Raw genomic sequence first — 21,144 nt, 5'->3', positions numbered from 1 at the left:
AATGGGTGCTGTGGGAGACATGAAACCTGTCTTTAGGGCTTCATTGGAATGGAAGTACCAGTGCCTCCTAAAACGCTGCTAATGTTCCCCCCAAGCTGGGCTCATGCTGTGCTGAGGATACGTGACTTTGTCTGAGGCTTGGCATCGATGTGAGGGCAGAGAATTGAATCATGTTGTTGCTGGAGTGTTTTGAGCCACTGAAGGGAATTTATAATGGCTTTGGCTGCATTGCCTCCTTTCCTAAAGAGAACGAAGTGGCGGCACCTTGTCAACTGTTCCTGTGGAAAAACAATTTACAGAGAGTAAGAGATTTGCCTTCCTCTTGCGCTGGAAGTCTGTTCAAATATAATGGCAAGCACTAGACCAGTAAATTGAAAATACGTTTTAAGATTCTTTCTATAGAATATATCAAAGGGGTCTGCATCATCCTATATCAGGTGTACTCTCACCATGAAATTCTATACAATAATTCTGAAGTCCACAGAGCATTGAAAATTTTATATTAAATTCTGAGAGCTCTCTTTCCACAAAGGGAATAATGATTTGCTGTAGTCAGAATGAGAGTTACTTCACTTTCCAAGAATACTCCTTGCAAAACTTCCCTCATCTAAGCAATCTCCCTGGTGTTATAAAGCTGCTCACGTAAATGAGCTTATATGTGTGCAGAAGGTCAGACTCCAGTAGTCAAAACTCATGAGAGGGAGCCAGGCACATCACCGTGATGGGAGGCAGGAGGGGGAAGAACAGCTCTGGTGCCTGAGCTTTAGGCTTTGATTTTCAGTGTCAACTAAAGCGTTTTGATCGATTTTAATTGCTCTGCACCCAATTTTGTATAATTCCCATGTCATTGTTGAGCCAAAGAAGCTGTGATGTATGGTGCAGTAAGCAGGGCTCTTGAAGCATGAAGCAGCCACTTTACAAGAGGATATTCCATCAGGTCTTCTGACTGCAGAGTTTGATGCCTTGGAGAGTCACAAAAGTGCAAAGAGAAAAATGACAGCAGTTCTTTCAGCTTCACACTGAGGCTGGCACTGCAGTCAGGGTGGATGGACCAAACTCTCTGCATGGAATCAGAAAAGGCATCTCCTCCTCAGCCCTTCTCCTGCCCCCAACAGCAGACAGCTCTCCACAGTGTTCTACTTTGGAACTGCCATGGCTGGATAAGACACAGGTGGATACTGAGCCTGATAAAAAACCTGTCTTTATAACCTTCTCAGCTGTCTAATGTTGTGCTGGACTGCTCAGCCCTGAAGGAAGCTTCTCAGATAGTTTCTAAAATATTCCCTCTGTTAACTTTATTTCCAATGCTCAGCAGAAATACTTTTTTGTCATAGAACTCAAAAATACCATTACTTTTCTTTAAGTATGGGATAAAACCACAACAGTACTTTGGCATGTGATGGATTGTACCCTGATTTATATGAAAAGACAAACCTTTGCTTCGTTGGCTGGGCTCCCCCTGAAGAGGAGTATAGGAAAAGTTGAAGTGTTCTTCATCAGACCATCACAAATAAACTTGTGTTTTGACAGGGGAGGTTTTCAGTGTGCTCAGTGATTCCTCAACTGACCTGTTTTGAAGGAATAAGGACTTTGCTGTTCTCTGAAGATTTATATTCCATCCAGAGAATGCTGGGGTCCTTTGTGAAGAAGTACATGCATTATGGTACTTGGACAATCTATCCTTGGCACTGTTACTCCTGCTGGTTGCTCTTCTCATGCAAAATCAGAAGAAGGAATTTCATTTAATTTAAAAAAATGTAGTATTGTGATTTAAAATGAGATTGAGCAAATATATTTCCTGTCAAAAATAATTATTTTACATTGAAAGCATATCACCTAGAATGATATTTAATCATCTAATTAGTGGCATCAGTATTATAGCGTGCTTCTATGTAATTTGAGAATGGAAAAGATGAGTTCCCTCTATTCAATCTTTGTCTTGTTAAATAGGACTGTGAAAATCTAATTTGGGGGAGAGTATTATATATATGATCAAATTGCTATTGCTTTTGATAGTATGACTTCTGCATTTGTGTATGTTTGACCCTCTACTAGGGCAGTGAATCAGTTCCTGTGTGCTGAGCAAACACGGCCTGAAAGGCATCAGAGGTGTTCAACAGTGCAAGCTCAATGCTGTAACAGTTTTCCTTTCTTTGGGCTCAAATTGGAACCTGGAAGTCTCAGTCCTAGAATATGTTTTAAAATATGAATAGAAAACAGCAAGTTGTTCTTCGTTTGGTAACAGCAGTACCAAATATTCCAGTAGCAAATGTCCTCTCTTCTGGGGGTACTTGCTTTGCCAGTCTGACTCCTTCTCACTTCTGTGGCTACTGATTTTTTTTTTCCTCAAGATTGAAGCAATACTTCGTGGCTCTTACAGGCTGCCTGTCTCACTTGTCAGTCGTGCTCAGTTGCTGCTCACCACAGTCTCTGTCTTGGTTGCTCTCATATTTCCATTTCAGTGCATTTAACGTCTCTGTCCATTGCTTCCTTCCTCGCCTCATTTGCTTCTTTAGGGCTTTCTTGATCTTACTTGGGCCTTTCCAGTTGGTTTACTGCTTGGAAGTGGCACAGCTGTCAGTCTGGGATACTTCAGTGCATCCCTACAAACCTCTCTTCCCTGGCAGAGTAGAGGAACAGCATTCTCCAGTCTCTAACGTGTTACTGCAGTGGTCCAGCCCCATCGATTCCACTGCTGAGTGTGGGCGGGTGTAGGAGCTGCATCCTGATTGTTCCTGCTCACAGACTGTACTTTAGAACATGTTGGTTGATCATTTTGTCCCCTATGTCCTTGTAAATCAGGGCAATTCTTAAGTTTTCTGATTTACATGTTTACAGTGAAACATAAGACTAGATTTGGGCACCACCAAGGCTTTCAGACATTGATGGCTGGAAGGTTTCTCCTGGAGTGTCACTCCCTGCACTTAAGGTGATGAAACAGAAATTGATGTTTGAAGGGATGGATTCACTCTCTGTCAGAGATCTGCCTGGCTGGGCTTGCTGTCTGTCATGCTTTTTGCTTTCCCTTAGCTCAGAGTTTTGGGAAAATCTTTCATCTTTGCTTTAGTACCTGAGGTGGTTGTGATACAGCAGTACTGGGAGATACCTGAAATGCTGGGGAAACACCTAGTCCACCTCTGTCCTTTTCCCTGTTTGATTTACTGCTGTGTTTGCTTTGAATGCCAGGTTTACTCACACAGTTTTGTATTTGACTTTTGTGTTGTCCTTAAGCTTGTGAGTGTTTATCTTTTTCTGAGAGCTTTGCACACAGCTCCTGGTCTTTGTTTATGAAGTGAGCTTGTTAAAAACAGTCAATTCTGCTACTGAATGGCTAAAATTTGAATCTCTCAGGAAATTTTATATGATGTAGAGGCCTCCCAAAATGAAAAACCCTTTCTGAAATCCTTATCTGAGTGCAAGCAGCTGATTGAGTCAGTATTTCATGGAAAGAAAGCTCTGGTTATTTATTTCAGGAGGACAGCTTCCAGAGGGCACAACTGGGCCTCGTGCAGCAGAAATGAGGCTGAAGAACAGCAATAAAGGCACACTGAAAAGCTCCCAAAGACGTCTGATGTGGCCATCATCTCCTCCTCTCCTCCACCTGGTTGTGATCAGCCCTTACTTACTGTGTTCCTTACTCAGCTGCTGCCAGGGTTCAGACCTGCCAGGCTCTTCCCCTGCACATGTTCAGTTCGGTGCCTCCCAAAAGCAATGATTCCTTCTGTGCCCAGAGCTGCCAGAGATACCTGCAAGAAGCTGTAGAGTGAGTGGGAACAGCCCATAGCACGTGCTGCAGGTTTGACCAGAGACTAAATGCCCTGCTTTTTGCAGCCAGGGTGTGATCCTTTGCAGGAAGCTCAGAACTCAAAATGGGAAGCACAGTTTCGGTGACTTTTTGTAACTTATTCCAAATGAGGCCAATTTGCTCCTGAAATTGTAGGCTTTATGAATGCACACTGCCATAATTGCAGCCCTTGCTCTCGTATAAGGCATAACACAAGGACTGAACTAATCTGCTTGTGTTGGATGTTGTTGTTGTTTCACTGTGTTTATTTCCTGTCTGTGCACTTGTCTGCCTTTGGGTACTCTCCTGCCCGGAGAAGAGACTGAAAAATTCCCTTTTGTTTCCTCAGCTCTCAACCAGATCATGTGATATGATAGGAAATCTGTTTCTATTGAGATATAATTTAGGCCATCACCATAAAAGTTAGAGATTAAACAAGTATTGATTAGCCAACTCCAGCTGACTGCTGATACCACATGTTCCTGGAGATATCAGTCAGTGTGAAGTATATTAGTGACTCCCAGAGCTGAGAATGGCAAAGATGCATTAGAAATGGGACTAGGTAATTAAACTGTTCATTAAGCATGGCAGATGCAGAGTTCATGACTTGATTTGCCATCTGCTTTGTTTTGTAATCAGTAAAGATTTAAAATAATGCTGATGGCTTCTCTGTCGTATTGGGTCCTGCGTTATGTGTTTTTTGAGGAGGTAGGTAGATGATTTTAAAGCACAAGGAAGGATCTTAAAGTTCTGGGTGTGGAGATAAGAAGGTGAATTAAACCTTTTCCTGGGATATGGAAAAAATTAGCTGTAAATACAGCAGTCACTGTAGCACTGAAAACAGGCACTTTGGCAGGCAGATTCTTGTGACAGGCCTTTTGGGCACCATGCCCTGAGCTGTGCTCTGCTTCCAGACAGCACAGCTGGCCTTGGGGCAGGTCTGAGCCTCTCCTCTGGGCTATGAGCAGTATCCAGTGCTTTCCCTGGGTTTTATGATACTCCTTCCTTCCTTCAATCCATGTGGTGGTTCTGTGAGTGTCATTTAAGCAGTGCTATTGCATCACCAGCTGTGCTGCTGCTCCACACATGGTTGTTAACTGCTGTCAGCCTGACCCTCGCCAAACCTTTCCCTCTGCTCACTGTGCCTCCCTTTGGAGGTTTTTATAAACTCAGGGAAGTTACCTTCCTTTTTATGCCTGCAAATAAGTACATTTTAAGGCAATTCCACTTCTCCCTCTTCAGTGATTGAGCAAGGCAGGTTTTGTGAGTGCTTCCTTAGACCATCCTGCATCCTTGAGAAGGAGACAAGACACTCTGGGTTTGAAGGAGACTCAGCAGCCTTTTAGATTGAGCACAGGTCTCTCTAATTTCAGCTTGATTATATTAATCAGTTAAACAATTTCAGAGAAAAGGTGGTTGGTAGTTAGGGGTGGAGTAGGATAATAGCAGAATGAGGCAGAAGATCATTAGCAGGTGTGGAAAAGAGGCAAAGAGACAATTGCTGCCTGTGGAGTGCAGGGGCTCGGAACAGGTCACTGCAGAATTTTAATTTTTAGTTACCAGCAGCATCATCAATTTTAATTCCCAGACTCCTCTTGTAGGGTGCCTTTTTTAAAGAATGAAGAGCAACAGGTTAGAGATGAGGTAGGTGCTTTTATGAATCATTTTCTGCCCTGTGAGCTGGTGTTAAAATGATCATGAGTTCAGTCTGATGCAGGGTGGTTGTAGGGCTTCGTGTTTGTGATTTCCACAGGAGTGTCTGGGTTACTGGATAAAGGGTGCTGAGTTTTGTGAGGAGAAAGCAGGATTTGGGAGTTTGATGACTGCTTCCATGGATGTTTTTTGTTGGAGTTAAGGAGATATCACACTTTGCTTTTGTTGGTCTCTGACAGCTTTCTGTGTATGAGGTGGAAAGTGCTCCAGGGAAATGGAATTCTGTGAGGAGTTATTTTAACACAGTTTGTTTGGGGACTTCTTTTGTTGTTGGGGGTTTTTTTTCTGTATAACCCAAATTTGTTATGCTTTTTTTTTTTTTAATAACTTCTGCCAGTTACTTTCTGTGTTATATTTTAGTTCTAATCCACTTAACCACCTTCTAGAGCTCAAGTAGCTGCCTCCACACATAGCAGCGTTGGAGGTAACTTGCTGTACCACTCTTTGCCCGCAGTAGATGCCCTGCAAGGTAACTCCACAAATATGTGTTCTGACAACACGTTTCCTGGCTCATTTTTCTTTTTTCCATGTCTGTCACTGGTCTGCTTCACCTTTCTTAATCATCTTGCAGTCTGCTTTGTGAGGACCTTTAAACCATGCTCTCAGCTTCCATACCTAACAGCCTGCTAGGATCTGTTAACCTGATTTCAAGTATCTCTAGATCTCAGAGTATGAGAGTGATTTTTCTCCTCTGTCTGTACCCTCTAATTTGTCTGCTTCTGAGTTTTATTTAGTTTTTAATGGAATGGTCTAACTCCAATTTTCAAGGAAGTTGCTACAGGGAATACAAAAGAACAAATACAAATTTTATCAGCTTCAACTGTTCCCCAAGTCACTCAGCCCTGCCCCTAGAGAAGCACAGCAGTGTTGATGGCTTCACCCTGGCCTTGTCATGAACCAGCTGTAGTATTTATTGAAATGGTTTCATCTGTAGCTTTCTGAGCACAATCCCACAATACTCCAACGGCACTTGTATAGTGACAAACTCTGTGCTGATTTATACTTGATGCTTCGTTATATTCATTACAAGATCCTATATGCATGCTTGACATTTTAAAATACTGTGTTTGGAATGTCTTATTTATTTTGAGACCTTTATAAAGCAACCTCAATCTAAGGGTTTAATTGTTACTGATAGCTAAGAGTATAATTACCTCAGTAAAATATCATGGCTATATTAAGCAAATGGCAATTGTCTTCCAGAATAAAATGAGTACAAGCCATTTTCCATTGAAACAGGTTGTTTCTCGAGGCCTGCTAAAATCATTTACTAATATAATTGCAGAATCTCTCTATAGAGAATGAGTAAGGAGAGCTGAGATTGATGTGTTTGTAGAAGGGACTGACTGCAGCAGTGTTGAAGCAGTGCACAAAAACCATTTGGAAGGAGGAAGTATCTTTTAACACAACCAGAAAACGTTACTGTTTCTGAAGTGAGATTTGCAGATTTTGGAAATTCAGAAGAGGGTGTGGGCTCCCAGAGCAGTGCCTGCTTTTCTTTTGCTTGGTTTTCTTTTTTGCCGTCGTTCCTTACTTTGCCTGATTTGGTCCTAGGTTTCCTACTCACTTTTGACTCGGTGAAGAAAGTAGCAGAGTTGTCGAGTTCTCACTTCCTTATCCTGCTCCAAAATGACTTTTCCAAAGCCTGAGAGTTCCTGTAGTTCGACTTGTCAGTCTGCATTTGTCAAAGGTATCTCTGGCTCTGAGATGTGGGGGCTGTTCCCAGGCTCTGGGCACCACATGTGTTTGGGAGCGAGTCTGCCCTCACCTTCTTGCTTTCCACTGCATCCTCTCCAGTGAGATCCTTTGCTCTTGATCTGTTGTCCTAATTCCTCATAGCTAGTGGATAAGTTTGCCTTTTCCCTGACTTTGGATACTGTACTTTGTGTACCTGTGTGGCACCTGTAGGAGTTTGTCCCATGGAGGCAGGAAGGTGATGTGCTTTGGTAGAGTTGAGCTTTATCACCTGAGGGCTCTCAACATGGAAATGGTGAGTGTGAGTTCAAATGGGCAGCCTGGAGGCAGAAGATGAATTGGCTCCTGGGCCTTGCTTCCCCTTCCCTTTCAGAAGCATAAAAGAGCTCACAGAAATTATCTTAGCAATTCTCTGGGAATCAGTTTTGTGTAATTCTTTCTCTTGCCTTATTATGTATCTGGTAAAACCTTGCAATGATAAAAATATGGAGCTCATTACTATCTTTATATCTGATGTTTTTGAGGTGGAGGCACAAGGACAGCCTCTGTATTCTTATTGATGTTATCTCTGACATAATTTCTATTTAAGCAGTGAGTTTAGAGGGTTTTTTAAAATTTTATAACAATTCAGAGTGTGCAGCAAAGTTAAAAGTTATGTGTTATTTTATGAGGTATTTGTGAAGAACAATAGAAATGTGATCTTTTTTCCCAGAATACTGACTGGATTCTGCTTTGTTCTGCCCCCACTAGATATTAATGCTCACTGCTAAGAGGTTAGATTATGAAAATTAGAAATATACCCATAAAAGAATTTATATGACCTTCAGTTCTCATATTTCTCCGAGAGAAAGGGCTGTAGGACTTCTAAAGGTAAAATATTCAATAAAAAGAAATTAGGTTAATCCAATGTTATGGCTGAGAATTTAAACTCACCCAGGTCAGGTAATTCAAAGTTATAGTTCCCTTGATGCGTGTGCTGTAACATTTATTCCTTAGCTGCTCAGCTCTGAATTATGAAGGATGGTTGAGCAGGTCTGGCAGGGAAGCAGGCGGGAAGATGGATGGGTGGAATGAGGGAGTGATTGTTGGGGGAAGTTGGGCAGAACAAACCTGACTGCTGGGCAGGGGCTTGGGCAGCATCCAGGGATGGGGAAGGGGATTGGGATTTCTGAACAGCAGGCTCTGAAATACCAGCAAGGCTAAGCTGCACAAAAAGGGTTGGAGGTTTTTTTTTTTTTTTCATTTCTTTGTTCCTCAGATACTTACAGTTTGAAGGCATTAATCTCACTGCCTCTTAGAGTGGTGGTATTGCCACAGGAACTGCAGCTTTGAATCTCTGACTTCTTGCTGTTTTAATTCTCAGCCATAAAACTGGATTAACTGGGTTTGCTTCAAGTTGAATTGCAATGGATTTTTTTTTTTTTTTTAAGGGTAGGAGAGAGAGATAATTAAGTAATTGCACAGTAGCTTATTTCAACATGTGATGTGAGCCTCTGGTAAGAACAGCTGCACTACTCAGACACCAGTCAGAGCATCCTTTCAAATGAAGACCCAAAAATCTTTAAAAAACTGAAGGACTGTCTGGAGAATTGAGGAGTTTTGGATTGCTCCTGGCACAGTATCATGCAGTACTGGCTATTTTGTTCAATGTGTGTTCACAACATCTCAGGTCAAGCATTGCTTAAATTGATGAATATATTAGAAGTCAAATGAGGTTTTACAAAGCATCTTGGAAGTGGTTTCTGACCCATGATTTGTAGCATGGAGGAGAAATGTACTGTTCCCTCTTTTATGAGCACATTTGTTTAGGTAGTATTTCAATACAGAGTCAACAACTGTTTAGTAGAAGCTATAGAAAGTTAGAAGAATTGGTATTGTTTCAGTTAATTAATTTTGATTGATGTAATGAGATTATTACATTACAAGTTTCTCAGTGTATAGAACAGCTGCTGGGTTTTTTTAGTGTTATGTGGGGCAGGACTTGTGAAGAATCCTTAACTGTAAACTTGCCTGTTCAGGTGGAACCAATTTGGGACACTGGGGGAGCTGAGGCTTAGTTTTGTCTGTATGAATCCAGAGCTTCAGGATTTCCCTGGAAAGATCACTGCCTTTTTGAAGTCAAGAATTTGGAAAGGGATCAACAGGTAAAGTGTGAGCACGAGACAGGAAAAGAAGGTGAGTTTCTTACATCAGGATGATGCTGAACTTCCTTTCTGTCAGGAGGAGGAGGAGAGGGCAATCTCACACGAATATTCTGATTTGTAGAGGTTGTATTAGGAAGGTTCTATAACCCTGCAGGGCATCCAAGCCGCTTTTTAAGCATAGGGAAGCTTGGCCAGAGTAATGTTTAAACATGTCTGTCTGTGTCTGCATCTCCTTGCTTCCTGTGGGTAGTGAAGTGCAAGGATTCCAGCAGATGTGCTCCTTTGCCTGCCACGGTGTTGGGTGTGTGCAAAGTGCCATGAGCTTATTCCAGTGTTGCATCATCAGGCTCTTGCTCCTGTAGCAACACTGGGAAAAATGGAGACTCCACCCTGCTTGGTCTTTTAGTCAATATTTTGGGTGCCACAAGTCAGTGTGCAAGGATTTGAGACCAAGTGGTTAAAGTGAAATGTGAACACACTTCCCCTGGTGGGTTATTGCACTGTGCCCACAGCACTCTGGGGCTCATGTCTGCTTGTCCTGAGTGCCTGGAAGGAGCTGTAAAATCTAAATACAGAAAGAAATGGATGACAAGACTCAGGGCTCCCTGTCCTTGTGAGCAGTTGAAGGAGAGATTCAGACCATGATGCGCAGCAGGTCCTAGGGAGAGCTTTGGCCTGCTTGATTGCAGAGCCCATAGGTTTGGAGTGGGGTGTGCCTGAAGCCCTGTGGGCTCTGTGTCCAAGGGACAGAGCCAAGAACTCGTTCCCCCTTCAGGGAGAGGAGATGCTCTTACTCCCTTTCTGCCTTTGAGCAGTAGAGTCTTCTCTCCACTGGAAGAGTCCCTGCTCCCACACCCATTTTTCTCTGCCTTATGTGGTAGATGGGTTACAGGCAGGTCCAGGACCAACAGCTCCTTGTTATTGCTTCGTGGATGGGAGAGTAGCTGGGAAGGCTCATTCTGTGCATTGAACTTGTGATTAAATTAAAGATAAACATGGACGTGGAGTAATGTCCCTTTCAGGATGTGCACACAGCACAGAGCTGCGTGCTTCTACAGGGCATTTACAAAAGGAATGTGCAGCTCCCAAAATGATCTAGTGCAGGAATTAGAAATTTAAGCAATTTAACTCCTCTCCTCAGTTGCTGCTTTTTCAGACACATATATAAGCTGCAGAAGTTTTATGTTTTATGCTTGTAACAGGAATTCTGCTCTGTAAATAGTGTTTTCAGCTTTGCAGATAAGCAACTTTCTGGCTTTAATAAATTAATTTTCTGTTGATAACATACTACCTTTGGAGACCAACTTTTCAGGTTGACATTTCTATTATATTAATTACAAAGAGGGGAGAAGCTGTGCTTGTTTTGTCATTGGGAAATGCCATTTGCAAAGTTATTGGAAAGCTGACCTTGTCAGAAGTGTTATTACATTATCCCTCAGTGAGGGCCACCACAACTGAATGACAAGAAAAAAATGCAGAAAGAAAAAAGCAATTTCAGGAGATATAATGAAATCAAAACAAAATGCCTTTTATTCCTCTCCAACGTGAAGATGTTTATTAAGATAGCGTATGTAAGGGTTTGGTGCTGGGGGGAAAAAAGTGCTTGTGAACCATTTGGGGTTGTTTTTTAAAAATTAAAATCACCATATAAGAGAATTCTTGACCTTTTGCATGAAGTGAACATGAACAAGAGGCAGTGCTTACTCCAGTGACATCTCTCCCACTTCCTTTTTTCACTACGTATCCCTGTCCATTATCCCTTTTCCCTCTTGCTCACTCTTCATGAGGCTAAAGGGGCTCAGACTTCATGGACCAAAGGGCTGGGGGTGACCTTTGTCACTTCAGTGCTCGGAGAGCTCACCCTGGAATAATTTTCTTTCCCATCTCTGGTTCACTCTGCCAGTCCTTTAAGTAAATCCCAGCTCTTCTGTTTGCATCTAGTAAAATGCCAAGCAAATAATCTGTTTTCTCCTTTGCCTCCCAGTTTAAAACCACGGAGCTGTTAGTTTTCACAGAGCCATTCCTTGTTCTCCCTGGACACTGGGGAACAGCAGCAGCAGCAGGTTCCTGCTCTGCCTCAGTGTCCCATCTAGGCACAGCTCTGCTGAAAGCCTGGGTGATTGCCTTCTGCAAAGAGCTGTCTGCTTTCATGTGCCCCTGAACAACCCTGTGCAGGAAAGTACCACTCAGCTTAGTGGCCATTTCATCTTGGAACATGAGGGGTACAGCAGGATCTGCTGAGTGTCTCATTCTGCTCATCCCTGTTTTCTCCTCTTTCTGCTCTGTGCTGGAACTGTCACAGAGATGCAGGTCATGGGTAGCTCAGTGAGTGGTTCATAATGGAGCATGGTCATCACACTTTGGAAGCTTTAAATGGAATCTTTTTCTCCAAAGAAATTATTTAAAAAGCCCCAGAAAGCTTTTTAACCCACCCCCTCCTTCTATGTGAGGCAATGTGTTTCTTATGTAATATCTGCGCACATGAATTTGTCATGTGTGATGTTAACCTGAGGCTATGTTTGTAGCCCTTGCATTCCAATATTGGCTTTTTTACTTGCATAAAACAGAAGAAAAATAGCCCTGCTGAATTCCTTGAAAACATCCTAAATGGGATGCTGAGGAGCTGTAAATAATAGCCAGGTTTATAATTTAACTTTCACGGGGCATATGCAAGCTGAAGGGTGTGAAACACATGTTCTGGATCTGATGTTTTGCTTCAGATAACACAAGGAAACTAGAAATAAAGAACTAATTAAATGTGCACACCTTCCCTGCCTCGTTTTCCTCTCTGCCTGCACATGGATTAGTGAGTTCTGAGGTTCTGAAGCTGCTGCTGCTGTTGGTGCATTTTCTGCATTGAGCTGTGTTCTCTGTTGGGTTTCACTCCCTAACATCAGGAATTTTTTGATCCCTCCAAGCAACCAGCTCAAGCTGACTCATCTAAATCTGTCTTCTACCAAAATGCTGTGACTTTGTGAGGTCTTTTTAAACTTCACCTAGCTAGGCTGATTTTGGGGTGTTCTTTTGTCAGTATTTATGTTCTCACTACTTTTCCCTCTGCAGAGGTATTTTTTTTCTGTTTGGTTTTCCTTTAAGAAGAGAGAGCAGGGATGTGGAATTGTTGCCCCTCATCAGCCAGCAGTTACACAGGCTTAGTTTTAATGCCAAACTGCTCCACTGAAGGAACTGGATCTCTTAACTGCAGCCAGAACATCCAAGTAGGCACATCCAGTTGAATTAGTAATAAGAACAGATAAAGAACTTCCTGCCGAGCCTGACTGGTGGGCAGGTGGTCATACTTTGGCTTTATGGAGAATTCCCTGTGTTTTGGAAGCTCTTCAGCTGACAGAACCTGCAAGCTGTTCCTCCTCAGCTGCCGCTCTGTGCTCGGATCATGGCTCTGCCTCCACGCGGATGAATGGGTGCCTAACGATCTGCATCAAAAGTTTTGATTTGTAATTAACTTTCAATATGCTAAAAGGATGGCTAATAAAATTAAATGCAAATTACAGAGTTCACGTTCCTCATGCAAATACAACTTAAGAAAAATGGTATCTTCTCATTTTGCTGCATTGTTCAGATGTAACAAGCGCGATTGCTGCTCTCCCCAGGGACAGCTTTGGGACTTACAGGTTTATTCATCCAGACCAATGAGCTCTTTTTCCTGGCAGTTCTTTCCCCCAAGAAGTAGTGATCAGAAACTCTGAAGGCAGGGGTGGCAACCTTCTTGATACATTGCCTGTCCTTCTTTTTTGTCCTGGGACTTGGTCTGGAGTTAAATGTGTTACAAATATCTGAGTATCAATGCTTGGTAGACTCATGAGAGCTGTTAACAACTAATGAAGGTTAAATGCTGTCTATTTTGGGAACCCAAATGACACTGCCGCTCACATTTTAGCAGTACTCAGTGTCTAGAGCTGCTTTTTTCCTTCTGTCATTCCTGTGAGGTGGAGAAGCACTGTTATCTCAGTTATAAAAGAGGATGGAGAACAGATATGCTTGGGTGAAATAACTGAAGACCTGAGCCCAAGTCAAACAGGAGTGCTGTGGAAGAGCTGTTCAATCTTTACTGTATCTCCTTCTGAGAATGTTTGGGTTTTTATGAGGTCCCCCAGCACAGACTGCAGTTTTCTGTGCCTTCCCTATGTGACAATGACCTTCCTTCAGGTGGCAAATCCTTTGCTGCAGCATGTGTGCATGTATTCTGTGACACTGCCTGCTCCACTGTGTTAGGATCAGCATTTCACTGATTTTCTACGTGTTTTGAGTCTTGTCGTATCCTGGAAGCATCTGGTATAGTTTTGGTGAACCTGTGTTAGTACAAGTACTGATTTTTTTCCTGGAGCTGTGTTGCTGAAGTGGTTTTGTTTGTGGAGGTTGTGGCTGAAGTCCCTTCCCACCTCTCTGCAGGCTGTGTCTGGCTGGCATGTCCCTAGCGATGTCATAGCTTCCAAGGGTGTCAAAATCAAATCCCTAGGAGGTTGTGGTGTAAAAGCAACTTGTGTGCACATTGTGTGGAATCTAATGTTTTTTTCCTTCCTCTCTGCATTAACTTGCATTCGTGTGTGATTTTGCTCAGTCTGTTTATCAGCCTTTGCTTGTCCGTCATTATTGATATTTTTAGGTGCTCCAGAATGCCTCACCCTTGTCTCTAGACTCTGCTGACGTTAATATTTTATGTTGTCAGCTCACATCTTGCTGTTTGCCCCTGTTCCACTACTCTAATAATGATCCTGAAGGAAACTTCTGGCTCTAATCCCCAGTGCAGCCTCCTGCTAATTGCTTTCCATGGCAGGGAGGGGTGGTGTGCTCCTCCATCAGCCAGCTCATACCAGCAGGTATTTGACTCTCACATAATGATTAAAACCCAGGGATGCTGGGTCATTTAAACAGACTTTCAAACCCTGTGTTCACTGGTTCGCTCTCCTGTGAGTTCTCTCAAGGAATTGTTAACTGGTTCAGTTTAAATTACTCTCACAAAAGCTTGTGCTTATCTATCTCTATTTTATCTTGTTACACTCAACTCAAAGAGATGCTTTGAATTTGGAACCTTCTTAACTAATTTTCCTAATGTTCAGGTGAAACTTCCTTGCCAATGACTCTAATTTCCCAGAACAACCTTATCTCTGCTTTCAAAACAGAGGAGGATGTCTGCTGTCTGGTATCTCCAATAGGATAGCCATTTTTAATGATAAATCATTTTATTCCTTTTGTCTGTTAACACCTTTGTTACTTTTTGGTCTTGGGTGAATATCCAGCTTTGAGATTATTATTATTATATCTTCTTAGTGCAGTTTAATTTCTTGAAGCACTTAGCTGCCTTTATCACAGTTCTCTGGTTAAAACAGAGCAGAGGAGCTGTGATGGTTCTTCTTGGAGCCTGTATCTTTGCTGGGTCAGAGTGTGCAGCTGCAGTCACTTGTGCCTCTGATAGACTCAAAGGATTGCCCTGTATGTGGAGCTGCCCATCTCAGCTTTGTTTGGGGTTCTATGTTTTCATAGTGTTGAAATTTGTCTGCCTTTAAAACACAAATTAATATTGTTGCTGTGGCTTTCATTTACTTGAAGTTCTCCATTATGTTTTACATTTACATGACCTTTTCTTGCTTTATGCAAACATCGTGACTTTCAGTGTTTTGATATTTGTATTTGTTTTCATCTTTATGAAACTGGTAATGTTAAAAAAATACATCTGTGGAGATATACAGTAGGTTTATTTTCTTTCAAATTTGGTTAAAGATATGAGATACTCTTGCAAGTTCACGTACTGCAAGTAGCAATTTCTGAGCTGCTCATTCTCTTCTCCCTGTACAAGTGCCTGAATATCCCATGAGATTTAACAGTGTTGCAATGAGTAAACAAATCACTGTATTCCCAGAAAAGTGTGACTGGATCACAGCTGCTGTCACTCCTGTCTGTCTGGAAGATGAATCAGCCTCTGAAATGTGCAGCTGTGGGCAGTATATGGAGCTGGGTGGTCCTGCTCTCTAGGATCAGATGGAGATTTCAAATCTGTTATACCTCATTCGGGGTATTACTTAGTGGATTTTTTTTCCCCCTTTCTTGCCCCTTTAAAATTTATAATTGAGTTTTATTTATTTTATTATTTTATTTTATGAACCAGCCTGGTTGGTGGCTGCATATTTATTTAGAGGGAGGCAATCAGCTGCCAGATAAGATGAGAGGCCATAGTTCAGGCATTTTCTGTGCCAGGTACCATTGCCAGATGGCCAAAAGAGCAATCTTCTAACTAGTTGTGGATGTGATTATGATGTTTTTATGAACTTATTCCAACTTTTCCTTTATTTGTTTTCACAGCTGTTAAGGGCACTTTTTATGGTGTTTCTCTAGTCTGGAAAATTTAGATCAGATTAGAACATAACTTCTCAGAGCTGCAGGAAGTAGGGCATAGTTTAAAGAGGATTAGTGATCAGTGTGTATAAGGACTAGTCTGTGTAAGGTAAATCTTAGGAGCACCTTTATCTTAAGTAATTTATGTGTCAGTAGAGATTTCCTTCTTTCTTCAGCTCGAATCTGTCATGCTAAAGGTCATTTTATTGAAATTCATGCTCACATATTCATAAAAGGATTCATTCTTCTGAGCATTATCAGTCACCAAGTTTTTGAAGTTGCCATGCTGGATATTTTCTGTATGTTTTAGCCCTGGAATCTGATGTGATGAATTAGGTGAGATGGCTGCTCATGATAGTACAGCATTAATAACACTGAGAGGCAGAATTGGGATGACATGCAGTCTTTATACTTAGTGTGGTTCAACTGGAAGGAGAATATGAAGTTATAGGAATGGGACTGTTAGTTGGGCTTGGGGGGAAGCAGATCTGTAGGTAGTTACAGGCTGATGCTGTAGGACAGATTTGCTTTGCTTAATGGTATGTCTGGGATCAATTTTTGTCATCCCTTTGGAGAGTGCTGCAGGTCAGCTCTGAGCTATAAGTGTCCTCAGAGTGGTCACTCCATGTCACAGCTGGAATCAGTGGTCTTTCTGGGAGATTTTTACCTGCTCCCATCAGCAGGAGACCATTTCCAGAGCTAAACCTAACCTGCAGGTGGGAATTCTTTGACAATCTTGCATTGCCAAAAGCTGTGGCACTGCATCTCCTTCCATTTATCCTTAGATTCCCCCCCCCACCAAAATTGGTTTGGAATTTCCTGGTATTAGAGGATTATGAGTAACACTTGTCACATCTGGAAGTTGTAAGCCATTGAGGAATGATTTCAGCTCACTCCTTTACAGTCTGCCAGCCTTTTTACTGTTGAAGATTTGAAGGGCTGGGTTACTGCTCTGGAGCTGTTTCATCGAGTCTTCTGACAAGGAAACTTCTTTGCACTTCAACCTTGAGGATTTTGTTTTTATTGTGGGCTGAGAAAAGGTATGCCAGAGGGCAGAGCTGTGCAGCCTGTGTGGCGTGAGGAGCAGGAGGAGGCTGCTCTGTGTGTGTGTTGATGGATCTGGCTGTCAGATGGGTGGGAAGTGTGCTGAGCCTTGCTTATGGCATCTCTGTGTTTCCCATCCAGAGTCAGGCTAATGACAGCTCTGATAATGCCAGATGGCAGTCACCAGTCACCATTTAATAGCAGAAAAATGCCTAAATATTGTCTCCAAAACTGGTTTGTTCATTCTTTCTCCTCGTTCCAGCCTGGCAGTGATCTGCAGGCAGCACTTAGGGACCTCCTAAGAAGATCTCGTGTAGAAAACTGTCAGAACAGATTGCTGTATGGGTTTTCAGAGGATTAAAGTTAATTAAAGAGCTATTCCTTGCTTTCATTTCCTCATATCTGCCAGCTATTTACATGCTAATGTAGGGTCTTCCAGGGAGAATAGGACAAGTGTCAGCACTGGGCATGTTATCACACATGGAGACAGTAGAAAATAATGAGATGAGCAAAAAATATATATATAAAATATGTATGTACGTGTGTGTAGCTTGACAACTGAAAGCCAGCAGCACAGCTTTTTGCATATTTTCAGTAATGTGTGATCTTACTGAATATAATTCACTCCATTACATCTCACACTGCATAATTTAATACTTCATTCACTATAGTATCTTTACATAAGGACTTTTATAAACAGGCAGATTTAACAGGGTTTTTTTTTTGTCTATCTTATTCTAAAGAGGAGAGTTCTTTCCTGCAGAAGTAGTGAGTAGTTTTACTGGGAATACAAACCTGGGAGCAGAGACTTCAATGGGGACTGGCATCTACTGTTGCCTCCTCTTGGAAGGATTAAACAGAGGAGATGCTCAGCATGGAAGCAAACTGAGAGTGGATGTAATTGTTTTCTGCTCCAGTTGAGTTATTATTTTCCCATTCCATTTTCACATTATTTCAGAGGGTTATTTTGTCCTGTAATTTTTCAATATCTTTCATTTTAACACTTTATTAAAACTGCTACATAACACATGAAATAAAATTGATCTCAGGTTACACTTCAAGAGGGAGTTTAATGCTTTAGGAAAATGAGAAACCTCACTGTCTGCATTTTTAAACAAAACTATCAAAACCATCTGTATTGTTGAGTATAGGTACAGAGTTTTGTCAGCTGCTGGGGGTGGTCCAGATAGTTTGAGGATGCTGAAGGTAATTAATCTTCCAAGGACCAAGGGCAGTCAAAGACAGATTAGTTTTCTGTAGTTTTTTGTTCCCCAGTGTGCAGGTGACATCCAAAGTCAGTGGCTTAGCAGACATGGAGTGCCCTTAGCACGGGCTGCAGCTGAGGCTGGAGTCCCTGTGTTCCTTGTGACCTTTGTGACACAGCTCTTTGGCATTAGCCTTTCTCTTCATTTTAGCTTTTTGTGGTTTTCCTAGTGGAAAACATGATGGTCTTACTCTCAGATGTCAGGTGGCTGTTCTTTGGCCTTGAAAATCCATCTGATGTTTTGTGAAAGAGTTAAAAGGTGAGGGAAAGGGGAAAAACCTTTTTTTGGAGACTCATTTGGGGGCAGGCAGGGGGAGAAGGTCGCCCACACTGAAAAGCCACAACTGATCCCCTGCTTGCTCCCACCTTCATAGCACAGCTTCCTCAAAAGATGCTCTGAAAGGGATATTAGGCCAGGGATACCCTGGGATTTGGGTGTTTGAGGTTTTCTCTTGTACTTGATATCCCAAATCCTCTCTTTAGCCAGGCTGGTGGGTGACCAAGATGAAATGCTGCTGTGCACTAAGCCTCAGGCTGAATTTCTCCCTGCTGTGGTTCTGTGAATGTCAGCTGGGCTGCACCAGGGAAAAGCTGTCCCCGGTGTCTGGGTAGATGCTGCCAAAGGCTTGTTACCCAGGCCTGTGCAGATCAGAATAATTCAGAGAATAACTTGTTGTTGCTCTGGATTCCCCGTACCAGAGGAAACCAGCGTTGTTTCAGTATCTCTGCTGACTAAATCCTGTTGCTGTGTGGTCAGGAGAATGTGAGATGGGTGCTCAGAAAAGACAGTGAGCACCCAGAACTTATTGAAGATGGGGCACACATGGAGCAGATGCTTTGTCCCTTACTGGGCTGCCTGTCCCTGGCAGGGCCAACACAACATTGCTTGCAGGAGCTCTGACAAATGGAAATGACAACCAATGCTTAAAACATAAAGTATTTTAATTTGTAATGCTCATCTCTGTTAGACAAATGGTAAGACTCCTGATTTTTATGTGTTCAATGTTGGTTTTGGGTAAATATGAAACCATTTAAGAAAAAGAGAGAACTGTTCTCAGGCTTTCCCTATCAGTGATATGTGTATGCACTTTTCTTGCCATTCATTGATGTTGTACTTCGTGTGAGGGAGGTTTCTATTTTGTATATCAAGTGGAATCTTCAATTTTATCTTGCCACATGCTCAAAGGACATTTTTATTTCTGTTACATTGTTTTAGAAAGAGATCCACACTTTTCTTGCTGTCTAACAAATGGTCTCTTTATTCAGTCAGAACAGTTGGTCTGTTTTGAGACTATGGTGGAGTCACGTTGTGCAGGAGCAATTCAGCCAGAAAGGACATTTGTTTAATAGGTTCCATGTGCTGAGAATATGGATATTTTCAGTGGTGACAATTAAGGCTGAACATTTTTTTCACATTTTCTCATTTTACTAGAAAAGAATTGAGGGGAAAAAAAGGTTTCTTTCAGTTTTTCAGGCATTACATGTGGACTTTGCTACTTTATGCCATATACCCCTTTTCTGGGACCTGTAAATATATGGATTTCTAAGATATTTAGCTCAATGCAACAGTTCCTTGCTGCTGGGAAGAGAACATGAATCGTTTTTGGGAACTAAAATTCCAGTGCCTGTGTATGTCTGATTTGTGAGTCACAGGCCCTTCATTCTGCATCCTCACCTTCAGACATTGTGATTCTTGGTGATGGATGTGGATATTGGGAGCAGAAGGTAATTTTAAAGATATAGATGAAAAGAGTTTCAAATAATGAGGTGAGAATTTGATGTCAGTACGGTGGCTTTTTTTTTAATCAAAATTTTATGTTATTTTGACTTCTGGAGCTTAAATAGAGCACGGCAAGGATCCTAAGACCAAAATTAGATTTTAGGTTTAATTTTTGGGTGTCATCCCTCAAGATACAAAGTAAAGTAGCAACTTAGAGCAGCAAACAACATGAATATTTTAGAAGCAGCATCTTTTCTATATGCTGCCATCTGTTGATGACCTATGCACTGGAAAGGGTTCATTTCCCAAAGTCAAAGGTTTCATTTCCCAATGAGATATCCCAAGAAAGCTGTGGAATACAAGGTAAATCCTGATGCTTGGAGAGAGCTCTCCAGCATTATTTTTCTTCCCTCTTGGAAACTTCTATGGACTGGTTGAATGCAGTTGCTGACAAGAGTAGTATTGTGGGGGAAGAAGCGATGCACAGTACTTGCAGTCTTACATGCATACACAAAAATATAAATAAGAATTAGCAAATGAAAGAACTAAAGAGGTCTGGTTTGTTAACATTCTGTTTTTTGAGCTTTGGCTTTTTGAATGGTTCTGATGATGGAAAAGAGAGGTTGTAAGTTGTGTCCTTGAATCTGTGGACGTTGCAGATGCTCACAGCACCATTTCCATTAATGCATTTTCCTGTCTTCAGTGCAAATGACCCCCAGATATGTGATAGCTCTTAATGCGTTTTGAAACTCTCTCCCATAATTAACTTCTGATGGACTGAAACAAGGCTGTGGGGGTTGGAGATTTGAAGAGAGAATGCTCAACAGGTTTTGAAAACGATGTGTAGAAGTCCTTCTGCAACTCACATGATTAAGCTTAATTATTTTGAATTGATTATGGGGCCTTGAGTATGGATATGTAACAAGCTGTTTGTTGTCCCTCAGCACCAGCAGCTTTTTAAAGCCCTCTTCAGTCGGATCCCAGCCAAGCAGAGTGTTCCTCTTTCCTGCTAATTTGCTGGCCTGGCTCGTGCTAAGCAGCCTCTGCAGGGTTTCCATCAGAGCAGCTCCCATCCTACCACCAGAAGAAGCCTGATGACACTTGAGCCTCTTGCTCAGTCCACAGGCTGCTGTTAGCAGCAGCTCAACTTTTCCAACCCTGTGAAGTTGAAACAAAATCTGCCTGCTCTTCCCACCCTCACCATTACCCACATCATAGAATCAGAGGATGGTTTGGGTTGGAAGAAGCCTTAAAGCTCATCTCCTTCCAACCCTCTTCCATGGGCGGGGACACCTTCCACTAGACCAGGCTGCTCAATGTCCCATCCAACCTGGCCTTGAGCACTTCCAGGGATGTCACTGTGGGTGTCTTTGTCACTTATGTGCAGCACAGAGCTCATGGTGATGATGGTGTTCCTCTGTAGCATGTG

At 42.1% G+C, this 21,144-nt stretch overlaps 1 protein-coding gene across 1 annotated transcript in view; it reads left to right on the top strand.

Annotated features, from left to right (window-relative positions):
• MAD1L1 (mitotic arrest deficient 1 like 1) overlaps window positions 1-21,144 on the top strand; it is a 349,137-nt gene that overhangs the window by 102,637 nt on the left and 225,356 nt on the right. The window lies entirely within an intron of this gene.

This window comes from Corvus cornix, chromosome 14, assembly GCF_000738735.6.
Source record: "Corvus cornix cornix isolate S_Up_H32 chromosome 14, ASM73873v5, whole genome shotgun sequence".
In the NCBI taxonomy this organism is placed as follows: Eukaryota; Metazoa; Chordata; class Aves; order Passeriformes; family Corvidae; genus Corvus; species Corvus cornix.
The sequence above is the reverse complement of the archived record's forward strand: the minus strand, read 5'-3'. Positions and strand labels throughout refer to the sequence as shown.